This window comes from Ranitomeya variabilis, chromosome 3 (assembly GCF_051348905.1).
Source record: "Ranitomeya variabilis isolate aRanVar5 chromosome 3, aRanVar5.hap1, whole genome shotgun sequence".
In the NCBI taxonomy this organism is placed as follows: Eukaryota; Metazoa; Chordata; class Amphibia; order Anura; family Dendrobatidae; genus Ranitomeya; species Ranitomeya variabilis.
This window is the reverse complement of record NC_135234.1, coordinates 134,116,547-134,138,476: the sequence shown is the minus strand read 5'-3', so window position 1 is coordinate 134,138,476 and position 21,930 is coordinate 134,116,547. Positions and strand designations below refer to the sequence as shown.

Here is a 21,930-nt window from a genome sequence, read left to right as displayed (position 1 = left end):
GTGAAAATTTAAATCTCCCTTTTTTGTGTGGGAGACTGCTGCAACAATCATGCCCAGTGTATTACACTACACAATGTAAGTGGCAGAACGTGGCTGGAAGATATATAAAAAAATAACAATCTCCCTACAATGATCTCAGGAAAAGTATGGCAGCCAGCAAAAAAAAGGACTGCTGCACACAAAATTGTGGACAAATAAACAATAGAACTGTCACAGAAAGGAGCAACAGGATTTTTGCTTTTAAAAAAGCAGTTGGTTTGCACAGTGGTGTACAAACAGCAATGCCGCTATCAGGGAGCCTAATAAGCTACAGAGCTGATGCACAAAAATCTAGCCTCCACTGTCCCTGCAAAGAAAAGGTGGTGTTGGACAGTGGAAATCGCTACAGCACAAGCGGTTTGGGGGTTAATTTTCCCTCTCTAACTATATCCATGCTTCTGACGAAGCTGCAGCAACGTCTCCCTATGCTCAGATCAGCAGAAGTAAGATGGCGGTCGGCATGCATGCCCCTTTATAGCCCCTGTGATGCCGCAGAAAGCAAGCCAATCACTGTCATGCCCTTCTCTAAGATGGTGGAGACCGAGACCTATGTCATCACGCTGCCCACACTCTGCGTCCTCCTTCATTGGCTGAGAAATGGCACTGAACGCGTCATACAAAACGTGACTTTGGCACGAAGATCGCCGACCGCATGGCCGATCACACACTGGGATCGGGTCGGGTTTCATGAAAACCGACTTTCCCGAAAGTCGGCGATTTTTCAATTTGTCCGATCCATTTCGCTCAACCCTACCAGAGACATTTAGATGGAGTTATTGCTGCAGAAGGTAGTCACATCAAATACTGAAAGCAAAGGTTCACATACTTTTGCCACTAACTCGTGATAGTGAATCATTTTCCTCATTAAAAAAAAGAGTCCAATATATTAGACTCATTTGTTTAATTTGGTTCTCTTTATCTTCATTAAGTAAAAATCTAACTTACATTCATGTCAAATGTACGGAGAAATGTGAGAAATTCTGAAGGGTTTTCAAACTTTCAATCACCACTGTATTGTATATTCATATCTCTTAGACCCTAAAAACCTCATCTCAAGAAGTGTTGGTCCACAGATGTATATCTTAAAGGTATCTGTGAATACAAAGTAAGGCATTTATGCATAGCTTTCTCAATTCATGCCAATGGAGGTTTCAAAAATAGCAAAGTAAGCATACTTGTTTATAGATAAAGAACTGTATGCTTGTGCCAATGCTGGTGAAATGCCAAGAGATAAGTCATATTAGTAGATAGCATATTCCTTGGATGCAGGGCCGGCATTAGGGGCAGGCAGACCAGGCAGCTGCCTGGGGCCCCCGCTCCCCCAGGGGCCCCCAGCTAGCGGCAAGTCACGCAGCTGCTATGGGGCCTCTGTGAGACAGGGGGCCCGCCTGCCGCCAGTGCCGACTCCCCCCCCGCATTGAACTATACCGGCGTCTGCTGGTACAGTTCAATGCAATGATGGAGGAGAGAGCGTCACCTGATGCTCCCTCTCCCATCATTCCCCGCTCTGCCTCTAACACAGCGGGTGCGCATCATCGCGCACTCACTGTGTGCCAGGCAGTGCAGCGGCAGCCGCCGACACAGGAGCAGGGAGCAGCGCGGGCTCGGGGAGAGGTAAGGAGCTTGTGTTTATTTTTTTTTTTACTGGACTGTGCGGCCATTCTCGGGAGGAGAGAGGCAGGGAGGGGAGGGAAGGGGGATGTGGGCTGTGCTGTATACTACTGTGTGGGCAGCAGTGCTATATACTACTGTGTGCAGTGCTGTATACTACTGTGGGTTGTGCTGTATACTACTGTGGGCAGTGCTGTATACTACTGTGGGCCGTGCTGTATACTACTGTGGGCAGTGCTGTATACTACTGTGGGATGTGCTGTATACTACTGTGGGCAGTGCTGTATACTACTGTGGGCTGTGCTGTATACTACTGTGGGCTGTGCTGTATACTACTGTGGACTGTGCTGTATACTACTGTGGGCTGTGCTGTATACTACTGTGGGCTGTGCTGTATACTACTGTGGGCTGTTCTGTATACTACTGTATGGGCAGCAGTGCTGTATACTACTGTGGGCAGGGTTGTATACTACTGTGGGCAGTGTTGTATACTACTGTGGGCAGTGCTGTATACTACTGTGGGCAGTGCTGTATACTACTGTGTGGACTGTGCTATATACTACGTGGCTGTGCTATATACTACTATGTGGGCTGTGCTATATACTATGGGGTATATTATATTCTGTGGGGGAGGCTGTGTTATATACTATGTGGCTGTGTTATATATTTGGGAGGTACATTATACATTATATTCTATGGAGGGGGCTGCATTATATTCTGTGGGGGGCTTTATTAGATTTTATGAGGGATGATTGCATCATACCCTTTGATCTGGCTACATTATATTCTATGGGGAGGTGGGCTGTATTATATCCTGTTTGGGGCTACATTGTATTCTATGGGGGGGCTGTATTATATTTATATTCTATGAGGGGTGATTGCATCATACTCTATGAGGGGGCTACATTATACTATATGGGGGCTGCATTATACTCTATGGGGAGGTTACATTATACTCTGTGGGGGGTTACATTATACTCTGGGGTGGCTGCATTATAATCTGTGGGGTGGCTGCATTATACTCTGTGGGGTGGTGGCTGCATTATACTATATGTGGGCTGAATTATACTGTATCGAAGACTATGGGGAATACATTATACAATATGAAGAACTATGGTGTGCATTATACTATAGGAAGTGAATTGTACTACATGGATGACTATGGCAGTGCATTATACTATATGGAGCACTGTGAGGAGTGTATTATGCAATATGGAGGACTGAAGAGTATATTTTAATATATGGAGGACCATGAGGAGTGTATTATACTATACAGAGGACTATGGGAAGTGTATAATACTATATGGAGGACTATGAGGAGTGTATTATACTATATGGAGGACTACGGGGCACATTATATTATATGGAGGACTATGGGGTGTGCATTTTACAATATGGAGGACTGTGGTGCACATTATAATATATGGAGGACTATGGGGTGTATTATACTAAACAAGCAAAATGCTGCATATTCATTGATTGGATTGTTTATGCTGGAATAAAAATCCTTGTTCTCAGCAGCACATTGCCGGTGTAAACTGTAGATGTGCTGCTGATAACATAATACTGTATGGTGATCTGTTAGTGATCTATTAGTGATCATTCTGTCCCCTTCATTCTTTCTCAAATGGTGGAAAGAGGCCGGGAAACAAGCGTCCAACGACTTCAGTATTGTCAATCACACTCGTTTAGCGGCCTGAGATCAGCGCATGTAAATACAACCGAAATGCTTCTGTGTGATGTGCAATATGTTAGCATTTGGGGTCCCATTTTAAACTTTGCCTAGGGCCCCACTTTGCCTAAAACCGGCCCTGCTTGGATGCTGTATGATGTCTCATCCACATAGAAAGCATTGAAGTCTGATTTGTGAATCAATGCTTGCTCCTGCACCATGAGAGAAATTCAAGCAATATATCTAAAGCTATGAAAAATTCATTGTATAATCATAAACATCCTTTACATACAAATATTTCTATACACAAATTTAGTTAAAGGAACTTATAACGATAATCATCATTGAAACAATGCTCCTACTCTGCATCAAACATAGACTGTTGAAAACAACTGAATGCCTGTGTGCTATATCATATCATTCTGTATATAACAGAGATATGAACATAATGGATAAATATTTGGGAATTGCAATATATGCAACACGCTAAAGAACAAATAGAGATGTAATAGAAAAGAGATGAAACAAATGACAGTCGGAAAGGAAATATGAAATGAGTCTCTTAGGCTTCAGCTGTTCATATCGATATTCTAATGAGTACACCTTAAAATATTCAGTGGCTATTTCTAGGCTTTTCTTGGCGATTTGTCACTAGGAAAGTCCTGTATTTTGTAAGGAGCAGGCATGTAACTCAAATTTACAAATCTATCCTGAGGGGTACAAATACTAATCTAACTTTTTAATAGTCTATTCTTTTTTACCGACAAATATAATGAACACATATATGAAATCCTTCCACAATAGGCACTTGGTTCCAGTCGGAATCATTTGGTTTTTTTTTTTTTTCCCTCGCTATTTCAATTCTTGTGCACAAACCATTAAGGAACATAAACAAAAGGTAAAACATAAGACTTTGTTGTGCAGTTAATTGTTTAGTACCCTTTAAGAATACACAGAAAACTTCTGAAAAATGTAAACACTTTAATTGTAAATTGGAAAACATCAACTCAGTTGGGGGAAAATCTGCCAGAAACTAGGATACATAATCACAGTTTTCTTGTAAGTTTAATATGTATATTTCTTACAAGAACTGTGGCAGGAATATTATAAAGAAAATTATCTTTAACTTAAATGAATTTCATTATGTACAGATTATTTTTCACATTATTTTCCTACTGTTCTAGAACATTACACTCTGTGTGCTTAATTAAAGTTTAGCCAGATACCTGTTTCTAAAATTGCACATTTTAGATATATGCATATGTAAAAAAGATTATTAGATCTGCAACAATTAGTTGAAAAGTTTAATATGATGAGAAACAAATTATTTATATATTGTTAAAATATAGGTGTATAGTAAAAAGATAGAAGAACTGCTGTGGAGTGCGTATGTAAAGAGTTAACACAGCCGCCTATGCTATATGCACTAGACAGCCTTTCATAAATTTGGTCTTAGAATGGATGCACTTTACAAATAATGCATGGCATGTTTTTCTAACGCCAGCTACAATTGTAGCAAATGGAAAATTCTTTATATGCTTTTATTTCCTCTTTAAAACCACTTAAATGGAACCTGCCATGCAAAAATGCTATTAACCTGCAGTTTGGGGGTAAATCTGCAGGTTAATAGGGTTCTGAAGTCATTGGTCTGTACTGATGCAATGCAGAGCCTGCTTTCAGTCATTTAAGGGGCGTGGCTAGAGTGGTCGGTGACTGTATATTAAGCAGTGACTGCAGGCACGTTGGCCGAGCCTCTATGACTGAAAGCCAGAGACTGCTGGGAGGAATAAAGTTAATTTCCTCCCATTGGAGCCTGGCTTTCATTGGGGCAACCATACAGCATAGTTGATTAAAACGTTTAATAAAAGGTAGTTACCATTTTAATCCTAAGGGTATGTTCCCATAATGTCTTTTTAAGGCTTATCCTCTTAAAAGCCCACTTTAATAAAAGTTAAAAAAAAATTAACATGCAGAGCAAAGGAGAAACAACTTGCAGAGCATATATTCAATCTTTAGAACTCCTTTTAAAGTTAATCTGTCAGCAAGTTTTTTCTATTTAATCTGAGAGGTTTTTTTGCACTTTGTACAAACAGGGGTGTGGCTTCCACTTTTTGATCTATCCATTTTGCTGATATAGCTTGTCATGAATGGGTGGCTGAAAAGTTGGCATCCAATGTTGCTCTTGCCTTATATATTTAGATGTCTGCTGACACATAGGGAGGTGAGATACAAGAGTTAGATGGATCGATTTTTATGCTTTTTGATCAAAATAGTAATAGCTAAGTACCTTATTATATTTACATATACTATTAGAATTCACTTACTCATTGCACTGTTCTACAGCCAAGTTGGTTCGGAAACAAAAATAGTTGAACTTAATTAATTCTGTGGTGCTGAAAACAAATGTGATGCTTAAATTAGCTGATTGACTCTAACTTTCAAGATCCAGAGGAGGTTGTAATTACTTATGTCACCTTTCATGCAGGCTTAAATAAAAAAAATGTTGTCTTTATCATTTCATCATCTTTATAGCATCGTTAGTAGCTAGTCTATTACATCATCTATTTAGTCAATTGAGCCTTCAGTATTCTATAATATTAGGATGACCAAAGTACGCCAACTCAGCTCACCTACTTTTATAATTGCTCTCTGTGTAAGGTATACAGTTTCATTAATATTTCTTAGCTTTTTTTCTTAGCATATTGATATGTTTCTACAGTTGTGTGAAAAAGAGTTTGCTCCTGTTTGATTTCCTATTCTTTTGCATGTTTCAGATCACCAAATACATTTAAATATTAGACAAAGATAACACAAGTAAAAGCAAAATGGAGTTTTTAAATGAAAGTCTTCAATATTAAGGGAAAAATAAATCCAAACCTACCGAGTCCTGTGTGAAAAAGTGATTGCCCCTCAAACCTAATAACTCTTTGGGCCATTCTTAGCAGCAACAACTGCAATGAAGTGTTTGAAAAAACTGGCAATGAGTCTTTTACAATGCTCTGGAGGAACTTTGGCCCACTAATCTTTGCAGAATTAATGTAATTCAGCCACATTGGAGGATTTCCGAGCATGAATCATCTTTTTAAGCTCATGCCAGAACATCTCAATCAGATTAATGTCAGGACTTTGACGAGGCCACTCAGAAGTCTTAAATTTGTTTGCTTAATTCATTCAGATGTGGACTTGATGTGGTTTGGATCATTTGCTGCCAAATGTGCTTCAACTTGAGGTCACAAACAGATGGCTGGACATTCTCCTTCAGGATTTTTTTGGTAGACAGCAGAATTCATTGTGCAATTTACCACAGCAAGTCTTCTAGGTCCTAAAGCAGCAAAACAGACCCTCACCATCACACTACCATCACCATATTTTACTGTGGGTATTACGTTCCTTTTCTGAAATGCTGTGTTACTTCAACGCCAGATGTAATGGGACATACACCTTACAAAACGTTCAACTTTTGTCTCGTCAGTCCCCAGAATATTATCCCAAAAGTCTTGGTGATCGTCAGGATATTTTCAGGCAAAACTGAGATAAGGCTTTATGTTCTTATTGCTCAACAATAGTTTTTGTTTCTGAGCTCTGCCATGCAGGCCATTCTGCCCACTCTCTTTCTTATGGTGTCTCTTTCTTTTGGTGTAGTCATGAACACTGACCTTAACTGAGGCAAATGAGGCCTGCAGTTCTTTTGAAGTTATTTTGGGGTATTTTGTGATCTCTTAAATGAGTCTTCACACTTGGGGTTATTTTGATCTGTCGGACCCTTCTGAAAAGAATTTGGGAATCTTTTGGTCGACATTACTTTATCAGGCAGGTCCTATTTAAGTGATTTCTTGATTGAGAACAGGTGTGGCAATAGTTAGGTTTGCATGTGGCTAGGGACTTCTAACTCAGCTTCCCAGATATATGATAAACCACAGTTAATTTATGTTTTGAAAGGGAGCAATCACTTTTTTACACAGGGCCCAGTAGGTTTGAATTTCTATTTCCTTTAATGATAAAGACCTTCATTTAAAAACTGTATTTTATGTTTACTTGTGTTATCTTTGTCCAATATTTATTTTTTGGGTGATCTGAAACATTTGAATGTGACAAACATGCAAAAGAATAGGAAATCAGAAAGCAGCATACATTTTCTCACACTACTGTACATGATTTTTCAACTATGCCTCATTCTTGCATTATTAAATTGGCTAGTTTTTGCTATATATGCAGAGAAGTAACTTTTGCGTTACAAAGGCAAAACTTTATTACCATGATAAGAAAACCCTACAACCTGAATTTTGGCTGCAGAATAGGAGATCAGGACAAGGGTTGGTCTCCACACATACAGTGGATACAGAAATTATTCAGACCCTTTTAAATTTTTCACTCTTTGTTTCATTGCAGCCATTTGGTGAATTCAAAAAAGCTCTTTTTTTTCTCATTAATGTACATTCTGCACCCCATCAAGACTGAAAAAAAACAGAAATGCAGAAATGTTTGCAAGTTTAATAAAAAAGAAAAACTGAAATATCACATGGTCATAAATATTCAGATGCTTTGCTCAGACAATCATATTTAAGTCACATGCTGTCCATTTCCTTGTGATCCTCCTTGAGATGGTTCTACTCCTTTATTGGAGTCCAGCTGTATTTAATTAAACTGATAGGACTTGATTTGAAAAGGCACACACCTGTATATATAAGACCTCACAGCTCACAGTGCATGCCAGACCAAATGAGAATCAAGAAGTCAAAGAAACTGGCCAAGAAGCTCAGAATCAGAATTGTGGCAAGGCACAGATCTGGCCAAGGTTACAACAGAATTTCTGCAGTACTCAAGGTTCCTAAGAGCACAGTGGCCTTGATAATCCTTAAATGGAAGAAGTTTGGGACCACCAGGAATCTTCCTAGACCTGGCCATCCAGCGAAACTGAGCAATTTGGGGAGAAGAGCCTTGGTGAGAGATGTAAAGAAGAACCCCAAGATCATTGTGACTGAGCTCTAAAAATGGATATGGGAGAAAGCTCCACAAAGTCAACTATCACTGCAGCCCTCTACCAGTCAGGCCTTTATGGCAGAGTGGCCTGATGGAAGCCTCTCCTCAGTGTAAGACATATGAAAGCCTGCATAGTGTTTGCTAAAAAACACATGAAGGACTCCAAGACTTTGAGAAATAAGAATCTCTGGTCTGATGAGACAAAGATAGACATTTTTGGTGATAATTCTAAGTGGTTTGTGTGGAGAAAGCAAGGCACTGCTCATCACCTGCCCCATACAAACCCAGCAGTGAAACATGCTGGTGGCAGCATCATGCTATGGGGGTGTTTTTCAGCTGCAGGGACAGGACATTGTCATTGAAGGAAAGATGAATGCTGCCAATTACAGAGATATCCTGGATGAAAACCTTTTCCAGAGTGCTCTGAACCTCAGACTTGGCCAAATGTTCACCTTCTAACAAGACAATGACCCTAAACACACAGCTAAAAATAACAAAGGAGTAGCTTCAGAGCAACTCTGTGACCACTATTGACTGGCCCAGCCAGAGCCCCAACCTAAACCCAATTGAGCATCTCTGGAGAGACCTGAAAATGGCTGTCCGCCAATGTTCACCATCCAACCTGACAGAACTGGAGAGGATCCACAAGGAAGAATGGCAAAGGATCCCCAAATCCAGGTGTGAAAAACTTGTTGCATCATTCCCAAGAAGACTCATGGCTGTACTACCTCAAAAGGGTGCTTCTATTCAATATTGAGCAAAGGATGTGAATACTAGTTATGACCATGTGATACTTCAGTTTTTCTTTTTTTACATAAATTTGCAAAAATGACTACATTCTGTTTTTTTCAGTCAAAATGGGCTGCAGGGTGTACATTAAGAAGAAAAAAATGAACTTTTTTGAAATTACCAAATGACTGCAATGAAACAAAGAGTGAAAAATTTAAAGGGGTCTGAATACTTTCTGTACACACTGTATGCTGCAATAGCTATGCCCAAGAGTAAGTCTGAGTTCTTAGGTTCCAGGCTACAGCAGTTGAATCTCTAAGAAAGATAAAGATCTTGTCCAATATTTGTTCATGGAGGGCGATTTTGCGGCATGCAGCAACATCAACAGATGAATGGAAGCTCTTCATCTATTTGTCCAAACCAAGCCTAAAAGCCATCTTGCTAGATAATGGCAATGCAATCTTTCATTTCAGCTGTTTCTGCAGTCCGCATGAAAAAACCTATGACAACAAGAACCTGTTCTTCAAGTGCCTGAACTATGATAAACATTTGTGGACACTCTGTGGTGACTTAAAAGTGGTTTCCCTGGTCTCCAAGTTGGATACACAAAGAACTGCTGATTTCTGTGTGAGTGGTATAGTCATGCAAGAGAATATAACTACAATAAAAGAGACTTGCCTCTCTGACATTCACTTCAGCCAAGGAGTAAAAATGTTCTGCATCCAGCACTTGTTGACCAACATAAGATTTTGTCACCCCTATTGCATATCAAGTTGGGCCTAATGATGATCTTTGTAAATGTAATGAATAAAAATGTAAAAGCACTCAAGTATCTCATTCATAAATTTCCAAGGTTGAGTATTGCAAAGACAAGGGAAGGTGTCACGAGTGTGTCTCGTCATCCTGGGAGATCTGGGGATAGAAGATCACTGCATAATTGCAGATCTTCCATTTAGCCTGTGTATTTGGATCCCTTATTAAATGAATTTGGTTTCCTTTGGTGCTGAAAAGGTTAACAACCCTTTACATGCTCGTCAGAAACATGCAGATTTGGATCTGGTCATTTACTCTTCCTATAAAATTTAGCCAGACCCTCTCTGTCCTGCTGGAGAAAGCTGTACTTCATTGCTCTTAGTAGATGCTGTGCTAAATAGGAGTTTGTTGTTGGTATTGGAGATTTGCCTTCCTGTGCTGTGTGCTAAAGCTAAGTAGTTGAAGTTTGGAGTTGGAGTTGTTGTGTTCAGTACTTTTCTGTTGTACGTGTGTGTTTATCTCCTGTTCCTTTTCCGATTTAGTTTATTCCTCCCTGTCCCTAATTTCCTCACCATTGTTGGTTAGTGCTTTTGTATGAGAGAGGTTTTCATTTATACCTGTTTTGTCTTTGTGTCTGGTTTACCTTTCATTTCTGTCTCATGCCTCATGGGGTAGGGGAGGGGACAGATTAGGGTTTTTACACGAGCATAGTAAGGTTGGAGAGTCAGACCTGTCTACCTTTACGAGTACCCCTGAGACAGGTATAGTTAGGTTCCCAGCTCCAGGGACATTTTGAAGCCCCTCTTTCATACTGAAGACCATCACAGCATGACAGAGGGAGTCTTTATTGGGCCTCAGATTCGTAAGCTTATTCAAGATGAATAGTGTCTCCGTTTGTTGCAGCACAAGAAAAAGGCTACATGGGTGGCATTTTTTTCGCATTGCTTATATAGTGCCATCATATTCTGCAGTACTTTACAGACATTACCATCACTGTCTCCAATGGGGCTCATAATCTAAATACACTATCAGTATGTCTTTGGAGTGTGGGAGGAAACCTATGCAAACACAGGTGCAACATACAAACTTCTTACAGATGTTAACCTTGGTGGGATTTGAACCCAGGACCCCAGCGCTGCAACGCAACAGTGCTAGCCGCTGAGCTACCATGCTGCCCTTCGCATTTGCATTTCTGGTAACTAATTTTTTGGGAAACTTAATAGCAGATAATCATGAAGAGTTGGTGGAAAATATTATCCAAACATACAAGTATCTTGGCTGTCCTTAAAAAATTAATTTCTTACAGGCAAAGCAATGAGTGACTAGCATGGTGGGAGATGTCAACACAATATTGTGGCTGTACAGAAAAGATATCAAGGAAAATGGAATCTATCAATGCTTGCAGATTATGGTTGGAGAAATGTAAGAAATGATCCAAGGCAGGAGTTCAAAAGACAAGAAGAATAGAGTTGTCACTGAATGAGGAAAAATTTTGTAGTATGATTTCTGTAACTGTTTGTAATTCACAATAGTTTTTAAACATGTTCTAGTTAATTGAATTGTTGTTTAATTTCCTCTAAATAAATGTCATAAAACTGCATAACAAAATATTCCTCATCTTTATAGTTGCAATAATAATAATGTTCCAAAATACTGAAACTTTTGTACATTAATTACATGCAGCATTAAAATGACATCTTTTTGATAACATGGAGGCAAGAGACAACTACAGTAAAAAAATATTGTCAGTTTTGAATTTAGGAGATCAAAATCATAAAAAATAGCTCATATCATAAGAGAGCCTGACAACTTTTGAAAATATGTAGAACACTGTTATAGGTCATTTTCTTCTTTTGTTTTTATCTTAGGTTTAATGTGAGAACAGCATAATTTAGGACACATGTCACTGATTCCAAGAATGCACCACTTAGTTCACTGGGTACAGCAGTTGTGACACAATCAAAGTTCTTAGCTGTAGCATGCAGCAAACTAAGAAATCTAACCCTGCCCACACCGGGCTATGAATGTACAGAGTCTATTGACAGTGAGCTGCTTATAACAGGAGGGGTGCAGAGTCAGGCCAGGAGGCACATGGTCACCCAGTCTGACAGTGATCATTCCTAGGACATACCGTATTTTTCGGACTACAAGACGCACTTTTTCCCCCCAAAAAAAGGGGGGGAAATGGGGGGTGCGTCTAATAGTCGCAATGCAGGCTTACCGTGGCGGCAGAGGTGCGGCGGCAGAGGTGCGGCGGCAGAGGTGTGGCAGCAGAGGTGCGGAGATGAGGAGGCGCAGTGAGCGGGGTCCCTTTTCCCGGTGAGGTGATGCAGCAGCCCGGTAATGCAGCAGAGCCGGGTGAATCCTGTCGATATCGGTGGGCGCGGCCATCTTCCTGAGGTCGTGCGTGCGCAGATGGAGCGCTCTGCTGCCCGGGGCTTCAGGAAAATGGCCGCGGGATGCCGCGCGTGTGCAGATGGGGATCGCGGCGGCCAGAACTCGGCTTCAGGAAAATGGCCACCGCGATCCCCATCTGCGCACGCGCAGCATCCCGCGGCCATTTTCCTGAAGCCCCGGGCAGCAGAGCGCTCCATCTGCGCACGCACGACCTCAGGAAGATGGCCGCGCCCACCGATATCGACAGGATTCACCCGGCTCTGCTGCATTACCGGGCTGCTGCATCACCTCACCGGGACTTTGGACTCTGGATACTCCATCATTTTGCTTCCCAGGATGGGTGCAGCAAGGTTTAGGAAGGATCTCGTGGGCACATGGACTGGAGATGATGGAGGTAGTGGTGTACATTGTGAAGCGAGTATTCCACAGGAGCTCAGATGTCTGAGTCCTTGCCGCTTCCCGGCGCTCCTCAGCACCACATGGAACGGCCGGTTCTCCGCCTCCAGCAGGGCTCGCAGCAGTACAGAGGCGGAGCTCCTCACTTATTACCGGCTTCTGAAATAATTATTGCGCTGAGGAGCGCCCGGAAGCGGCAAGGACTCAGACATCTGAGCTCCTGTGGAATACTCGCTTCACAATGTACACCACTACCTCCATCATCTCCAGTCCATGTGCCCACGAGATCCTTCCATCACCTCACCGGGGAAAGGGACCCCTCTCACGCCATACCTCTCACTGTGCCTCCTCATCCCAGCACCTCTGTCGGTAACCACTGCTGCCACCCTCCCATGGACACCAGGCCGTGGCGTCGCCCACCTAAGCAGGAAGGGACCTTGCTCAGGTGCACGCCGTACCGCATCACCCCACCTCTGCCGCCACCATGCCTCCTGTGACCCTGCTCTGCCACCACCAGCCCTCAGGTAAGATACTGTAAATTCGGACAATAAGACGGACCCCCATCTTATAAAAAATCTTTTTTTCTGCAATTTTCACCCCAAATTTGGGGTGCGCCTTATGGTCCGGTGCGTCTTATAGTCCGAAAAATACGGTATATCTTTAGTTGTAAGCAAACTGTCATGGTGGTGGACAGGGTTCCTTCCCTGTCTTCTCGGGGTTAATTTGTATAGCCTCCTTCTGGTTTGGGGAGGGCTATATTTACCCGCCTTCATCTGGGGATCCTTGTCAGTGATACATCTGTCTTGGCTGTGTGTCTGACCCCCTTATGTACTTTAGTTGGTCAGTCCCCATGCTCCCTGCACTTTGCATAGTACTCTGTCTTTTAATCTGTTTTGCATTTTATTTAACTTTAATAAAAATTATTTTAGGATTATACTCTGCGGGCCTTTTTTCACCTTCTTTTGTGTTATTATTTATAATCAATCTACTCTATAACAAGGTGCCTGCAGATTGGGCTGCATTTTCATGCAGACAGATTCCATTTAACTGATTGACATTTGTTAAAATGTGAAGCAGTTAAAAGAAGTGATCTGACTATTTTTCAAGTGGCTTGGAAGCTTCATACACACTAGTAGATAAAATCACTATGAAAAAATGAACACAAGGACACCAAAAGACATGCTTCTAGAAAAACCCCGCCAACGTTGTCCTGAAGTGTTTTCTGATTAAAAAACTTTATCTAAGGCTGTGTGCACACGTTAAAAATTTACTGCGATGATTATAACTTTTCCATGCAATTTTGCCACAAAAGCTGTAACATTTCTTAGTACCAATAAAGTGAATGAAATGCCTATAATTTTATGAACACATGGCATAGTGTTTTTCTTGCGGATTTGAAACACTTTTAAATCTGCAGCATTTCACTTATTTCAGCTTTTCTCACCCATTCCGAAGCATGGGAAATGTGCAAGCAAAAAATGCATAAAAAATTTAAGTGAGCACTAAATTAGCATATTTTACGCTGCGTTTTTCTGCCAAAAAAAAATTTTTTTTTACAGAATTGTCTGCAGCAAAGACTTAAGGCGTGCACATACTGTAAAAGTCACCATAAGCACATACCCTAAAAGTGTATTCAATCATTTTATGTGCAGCAGATAACAAAAATCGAAAATTGATATTTTTTACCTTTTTAGTTTTTTTTTTTTTTTGCATCGACTGTGACATAAATTACATATTGACTTTTTTGTGGGTCTCTATGCATAACGAAACACCAAACATATTTTTTCTGTTGACACAGCTATATGAATGTTTATTTTTGGCAGTATGAGTTGTAATTTTTACCGGTACCATTTTGGGGAAATTATGACTTATTGATAATTATTTTTTCTATGTTTTATGAAGTGTCATGACTTACATAAAAACAGCAATTCTTAATTTTATTTTTTTGGTGTTCACTGGAACAATATGATCATTTTACAGCTTAGATCAAGGATCTCAAACCCACAGCCTGTAGGCCCGATGTGACCCCAGAGGCTCCATTGTGCGGCTCTTGGACCCCTGAGACAATGGAGGCCCTGTCAAGAGAGCTGCCAATTTATTTTTATGTTTGTGTAAAGTGCATAAAAATATAGGACATTTTTACAAGTACAAATGGGGACATTACTACAAGGAGGCGAAAGAGAATGGAGACATTTCTTTATGAGGCAACCAGGATAAGGACATTACTATAAGATGGGGACCAGGATAGGGATATTACTGGAAGATAGGACTAGAATGGAAACATTGCTACAAGATGGGGAAATTACTATATGATGGCAACCAGAATGGCAATATTACCATATTGTCATGTCGGACACGGTCCAGACCAGGTCGTCTGACAGACAGCGGTAATTCCGCGTTTGACCACTGTTTGCTCATTGGCGTCGGCTAGTTTTTGTCTGGCTGCTCCGGGGTTAATTTATCTGATCCTCGGATTGGAAGCTGGGCCATGCCCATTTCCTTTAAATGTTTCTCCTGATCTTTGGGCGTCGCCGATTATAGCTTCTGTCTTATCTGTAGTTATCTCGGTCCAGAGTGGAGAGCTGGTTGTTGGAGAATCGTTGCTGGTGGTGTATTTTCCTTTGTCTTATTTACTCCTTCCTATATTTGTATTTATTTTGCCTTGCACCTTTATAGTGTATTCCTGATTGACTGCGGCGTGGTGTATATTTTCCTTTATCCTTGTTTGTTATAACTGTGGGTACTGGTCTATTGCATTCACTGGGTGGTGGGCGGTGGTGTTCAGTCTAGGGCTGAATCAGGAGTCAGGGTGAGGGTGGAGGCCTGAACATGCACACCTTCAGTGTAAACTTCAGGTAGAGGGTCAGACAGGGTTTCCCTAGTCTGAGGGAAATTGCAGGGGCCCGGGTTATTAGCTCTCACCCTCCTTGTATCCCCATGACATTATAATCGGCCTAACAACAACAACAACTAAAAAAAAAAAAAAAAAAAAAGGGGTTCCATTTTTTTTCTCTCTTCTCTGTGTTTTGTCATGGATCCCATGACTTCCATAACCCACCAGTTGGAGGCGCTGTCCCTACAGGTAACTGAGTTGAAGGGAGCAGTGCAGCAACAGGGACTAGCAGTATCTAATATACAGGCTGGAGTGACAGGAGGAGTTAATGAGCCCAAGTTTCCTTTGCCTGAAAAATTTGCTGGGGTACGCAGTAAATTTGTTTCTTTTCGTGAAGCTTGCAAACTGTACTTCCATATGCGCCCGATCTCCTCTGGTAATGAGGCTCAACGTGTTGGCCTGGTGTTGTCATTATTGAGCGGGGATCCCCAAGCATGGGCATTTTCGTTGCCGTCTGATTCTGTTGCATTTAACTCAGTGGAGAGTTTCTTTTCTGGTCTAGGACACATTTACGATGATCCAGACAGAATGGCTCTAGCAGAATCTAAGTTACACACTATTTGCCAGGGGGAGCGTGTTGCAGAGGATTACTGTTCTGAATTTCGCCGCTGGGCGGTTGACACTCGGTGGAATGAGCCAGCATTGCGGAGTCACTTTATTCATGGAGTTTCTAATAGGGTTAAAAAAGCCCTCCTGATGTACGAGACTCCTGCTTCACTAGATTCCGCTATGAGTCTTGTTGTCCGCATTGATTGCCGTTTGCGTCAGGGGAATCATGAGACGCCGCCTGTGGGTGAAGGTATAGGTTCACGTGAGGTTGCTGCAGGTGAGCCCACGGAATCTATGCAAATCGCAGGGGTGTCACATGTTAAGAATCGTACCCCTGTACTCAGGAAGCAGGGAGCCTGTTTTTTCTGCGGTAAAACTGGTCATTTTATTAATATCTGTCCTCTGCTGTTAAAGAAAAACGCAACGGCGGAAAACTTCTGAGCTCAGAGGGTGTGGAGGAGTCCAATCTGAGCTTATGTATATCCTCCATGATGATTTCTCAGTGCATGCTCCCTTCCAAAGTTGTTGTCGCTGGCAGAGAGATACCAATCACTATTTTTGTGGATAGTGGTTCCGCCACAAATCTCATTGATGAGGAGTTTGCTGGTTTTAAGATTGAAAAACTGCCTCATCCTATCCGTGTGGTCACCATCAATTCTGCTCCTCTTCCACAGGGGGAGATTACTGAGTTCGTGGCTGAGGTTAAACTCCACATTGGGGTTCTTCATTTCGAGCAGGTCACATGTAAGGTGCTCAAGAGTCTTCCGGCACTTGGTTCTGGGTTTTCCATGGTTGTCTACACACAACCCGGTGATTGACTGGAAAACTCAGGACATAATCCAGTGGAGTGATTTCTGTCAGGAGAATTGCCTGGCCACATGTGTGTCCGCTGTGACTTCAAGCGTTCCTGAGTCATTTCAGGATTATGCGGATGTGTTCTCTGAGAAAGGTTGTTCAGAGTTGCCGCCACACCGCTCCTATGACTGTTCTATCAGGTTTAAACCAGGGGCCAAGTTGCCTAAAGCAAGGATGTTCAACATCTCCGGTCTGGAGAGACAAGCGCTCAAGGATTACATTTCTGAAAGTTTGAGCAAAGGGCACATCAGGCCGTCATCCTCGCCGGTGGCAGCAGGGTTCTTCTTCGTGAAGAAGAAAGATGGCGGATTACGCCCGTGTTTGGATTTCAGGGAGTTGAACCAGATTACGGTTCGTGATCCATACCCTATACCACTGATACCTGACTTGTTCAACCAGGTGGCAGGTGCTAAGTGGTTTACCAAGCTTGACCTCAAGGGGGCGTACAACCTCATAAGAGTCCGTCAAGGTGATGAGTGGAAGACGGCTTTTAATACCCCTGAGGGTCATTTTGAAAATTTGGTGATGCCTTTTGGGTTAACTAACGCACCTGCAGTGTTCCAACATTTCATCAATGATGTGTTCTCGCATGTTTTGGGGAAATTCATTATCGTGTACCTAGATGACATCCTCATATATTCTTGCGACCGTGATGCTCATTTAGATCATGTCAGGCAGGTGTTACAGCTTCTCAGAGAGAATAAGCTGTATGCTAAACTTGAGAAATGTGTATTTTTTGCTCAAGAGTTGCCATTCTTGGGTTATATTGTGTCTGCTTCTGGTTTTAAAAGGGACGCCGCTAAGGTGCAAGTGGTGCTGCATTGGGAATGTTCTGATAACCTGAAAGCACTTCAGCGGTTCCTTGGGTTTTCTAACTACTATAGGAAATTTATAAAGGATTTTTCTATCATTGCTAAACCGCTAACTGACATGACTAAAAAGGGTACCAATTTCTCCGTTTGGCCTGAGGCTGCTGTTCGCACATTTGAATTTCTCAAGAACAGTTTTGTTTCAGCCCCCATTCTTGTGCAGCCAGATGTATCTAAACCCTTTGTCGTGGAAGTCGATGCGTCTGAGGTTGGTGTGGGGGCGGTACTATCTCAAGGCTCATCCTTGAGTGGTTTGCGTCCGTGCGCCTATTTCTCAAAAAAACTGTCGTCCGCTGAACGTAACTACGATATCGGCAACAGGGAGTTGTTGGCTATTAAGTTGGCCTTTGAGGAATGGCGACACTTCTTGGAGGGGTCGGTACATCAGGTCACTGTTATTACCGACCATAAGAATCTGCTGTATTTGGAGTCTGCCAAGCGTCTGTCTCCCAGGCAGGCTCGCTGGGCATTGTTTTTCACGTGGTTCAACTTTGTTGTCACTTACATGTAGGGGACAGGGACCTGGTGAGCTGTGCAGACGGGTGGAACCATTGTTGCCGGGAGTCGGGGTTCCGGGGGACGGATTTGAGGGGTGCATGGGAAGCCAGGCTCATGTGACAGCAGGAAGAGTGACGCAGGGAGAGGAGAGGATAAAAAGCAAAACGCGCGAAAGCAGGGGCAGAGAAGCGCGGGAAATCTCTGAGGAGAGGAAACTGCAGCGCAGTTGCTGTGTGTGTGCAGGCCGCAGTGAGACTTGCAGGAAGCAGGGGGAAAACGTGCAACAGACACTGCGGGCAATTACTGGAGCCCCCAAAAAGAGACGCATTCGTCGTCAGCGATCCCCCAGGCAGAGGGGTAGTGCTGACCAGCTCAGGGACAGTATTACCGCGCTCCCTGAGAACACCTTGCCAGAGAGTGCTACAGACTCGCATGGTTTCGTCTCAGCTGTGACTGATACTGATTATTCTCCTAATCCTCCTCAAAAAGACTCTTCTCTGGACTGGGAGGCTGTTACCTCGGATCAACGTCCGCCTGCAGGAGGGAACGCAGCACCGCAAAAGACATTCTGGACTCGACTCTACGCCTGGGCCCGTCGCCAGAAGACACCTCCTTCCTCCGCCATCAGGACTACGGCGTTGTCGGAGCCTCCCCGTCAGGACTACATCGCTGAACCAGCACTGATAAGTGACCGTTGTTGACTTTATCTTAGTAGGGAGTCACTAGTGAGGTGCTGCTGCGTTCTACGGGTATAGTTCAGGGCGGCCATATAATAATTGGGATTTACTGCGAGATTGTGTTCTTGTATATAAGTTCCCTGCGTGGAAAACGTTTGTTATCTTTTTGGTTGGAAGTTAAAAAGAAAGTTAAAAACGCTATTTGCTTTCTGGCTCCTATTTGTCCCTGCATCCTTCTTTACCTGCGGTCTCTACATTTGGCGTAGTCGGCAGGATGCAGGATCCAAAGAAGGAGCCAGAAGATACGGAGGATGGGGATGGGCCTAGAGCTTCTCTCTCATTGGGGGCCATGTTAAACAATTTGCCCAAGTTTAATGGGAGCAACATGTTGTTGTGGAGCTGGACTGAAAGGATGAGGGGGCTGTTGAGAATGCATCCTATGACCCCAGCCCTGGAAGCAGAGGTGGCCATTATGGCCTTAGACGGAGAGGCTCGGGATTCAGTGATGTTGAGACCCCCCACAGAGTGGAATACTTTTACTGGGGTGTTACATGTGTTAGAGGGGACGCACGGGGATCCCACCGACGTGGGAGAGCTGCGGGCCCGGTTGTTTGGACGGCGACAAAAAGAGGGCGAGACTGTCACTCAGTACATGAATGCTCTGCAAGAGCTAAACATTGCAATCGTGCGGAAAGATGGTATGGGGATGGGACATGTCGACGTGACCCTGCGCGACCAACTGGTGACGGGACTGCGGGATGAGTTGACCAAACAGGCTCTACGTGAACGAGTGCGGGTCGACCCGCGCCTGACTTTCTCCGACATAGGCAATGAGGCCCGCACCCGGGAGCAAGAGAGGGGGGTGACGGTCCTGACAGGAGAGGCTCGGGTTATCCAGACCGCTGCACCAGGAGGGGGTGAGCCGTCGTGGGTTCAGGAGATGCGGCAGGAGCTCAAACAAATCCGAGACGAACTGGCCGAAGTAAAAAAAAATGCGCAAAGCCCAAGGGAGCTACCCCGGGGGCAAGGGTCTGGGAGTCCAGCTCGTGGCGCTCGTCCAGGATATTATCCGGTCTCCGGTGCTTGCTATGGTTGCGGGGAGGCAGGACATTTCGCATGGGAGTGCCCCCGGAGAGGGAGGGCCTCGTCACGGCGGGCGTTAAACTAGAGGACTTCGAGCTAAGGGGACGACGCTCGGAGTCAGAATCCCCGCGGATGGGTGGTGAAAGTCCCGAAAATTTGGTTGCCAGCTGCCCCCTGGTTTGGGCAGAGTTTGAAGGGCGGGCTGTACGTTGTCTGGTGGACACCGGATCTCAAGTCACGACTATGCCCGAGGCCTATTTTAGAAAACACTTCCCTGTGTCAGTCAGACCCCAATGGGGCCCCGTAATCCAGTTGCAGGCCGCCAATCAGCTGCCCATCCCAGTGGAAGGGGTCACCTGGATGCAAATATCTTTATGTGGGAAAGACCTGGGCCGCCGGGGGGTTGTGTTGACACGGGGGGATCCCAGCCCACAACATATCGTGACTTTGGGGATGAATGTATTGAAGGACTTTGGCAGTTTGCTGTTAGGGGAGACCACACAAGAGACACTCAATCAGTGGGGGACCAGTACACCTCAAGGCTCCGTGTTCAGACAGTTAGTGAGGGAAATCCGTGTGCAAGAGACCTTTCAGGAGGGAGACATACTAGGGAAAGTAATCACCTCCCCGACAGCAGAAGTGACGTTTCCCCCAGGACAGACTGTTATATCCCTGCCCATCCGAGCTCGCATCCTTCTGGAAGGAGTGCAAGTGCAGGTTGAGCCCACCTTTACGTCCCCTTTGCCCACAAGACTGCTGGTGGCCCGATCTCTGGCTACTGTTAAAAATGGGGCCGTACCAGTGCGATGTGTGAATGTGGACGAACACGATGTCGTGCTACGGGTCCGAAGTGAGATGGCCAAAGTGTTACGACCGTTAGAAGTGATGCCTCCTCCAGATACTTTACAGTTAAAGGTGGATTCCCCTGATCCCTGGATGGTCAGTGTCCGGTCTACACAGGATCCTGAGCTGATAGCGTTACGAAAAGGTCAAATTATTCTGGAACATATGCGAGCAGAATTACCGGGTCTGGATCCATCACAAGTCTCGCGAGTGCAGCGGCTCCTTGGACACTATGCTGAAGTTTTTGCGCAACATGAAGATGATTTTGGCTGTACCACGGCCATCGAACATGGAATTCCGACCGGAGATACAGTGCCCATCAGGGAGCGGTACAGACAGATTCCCCCGCAGATGTACCAGGAAGTAAAGACGTTGTTAGGCCAGATGCTACAAAAGGGAGTGATCCGCGAGAGTCAGAGCCCGTGGGCTGCCCCGATCGTGCTGGTGCGGAAAAAGGACGGCACGCTCCGGTTCTGTGTGGACTATCGTAAGCTAAATGCATGCACCGTCCGAGACTCTTATCCACTTCCCCGTATCGAGGAGTCTCTCTCCGTGCTGGGTCGGGCCAAATATTTTTCCACCTTAGACCTAGCCAGCGGATACTGGCAGGTCCCGATGACAGAAGCAGATCGTCCTAAGACAGCGTTCATCCTTCCCATGGGACTATTTGAGTTCAATCGAATGCCGTTTGGGCTGGCCAACGCTCCAGGCACCTTCCAACGATTAATGGAGCGGTGTCTGGGGGATTTGAACTTCGAGGCCACTCTCATTTATCTGGATGACATCATCATCTACGCCCCAACATTCGAGGAACATCTGTGCCGACTGGAACAGGTACTAGACCGGTTGCTGAAATACGGGCTTAAGGTGAAGCCCCAGAAGTGTCACTTGTTCCGGGAACAGATCGAGTACCTGGGGCATGTGGTGTCCGCCGAAGGAGTCCGGCCATCGCAGGAGAAGATTGCTGCAATCCAGGAGTGGCCCACACCGGAGACCGCTAAAGATGTACGGGCGTTCTTGGGCCTCGCTGGGTACTACCGGCGCTTCGTGAAGAATTTTGCTCGCCGTTCTCACAATCTACAAGTC

General features: G+C 44.0%; 1 protein-coding gene across 2 annotated transcripts in view; it reads right to left on the bottom strand.

The window, feature by feature from the left end:
* Nucleotides 1-21,930, bottom strand: part of IL1RAPL1 (interleukin 1 receptor accessory protein like 1) — a 2,314,681-nt gene that overhangs the window by 47,061 nt on the left and 2,245,690 nt on the right. The gene's annotated exons all lie outside the window — the stretch shown is intronic.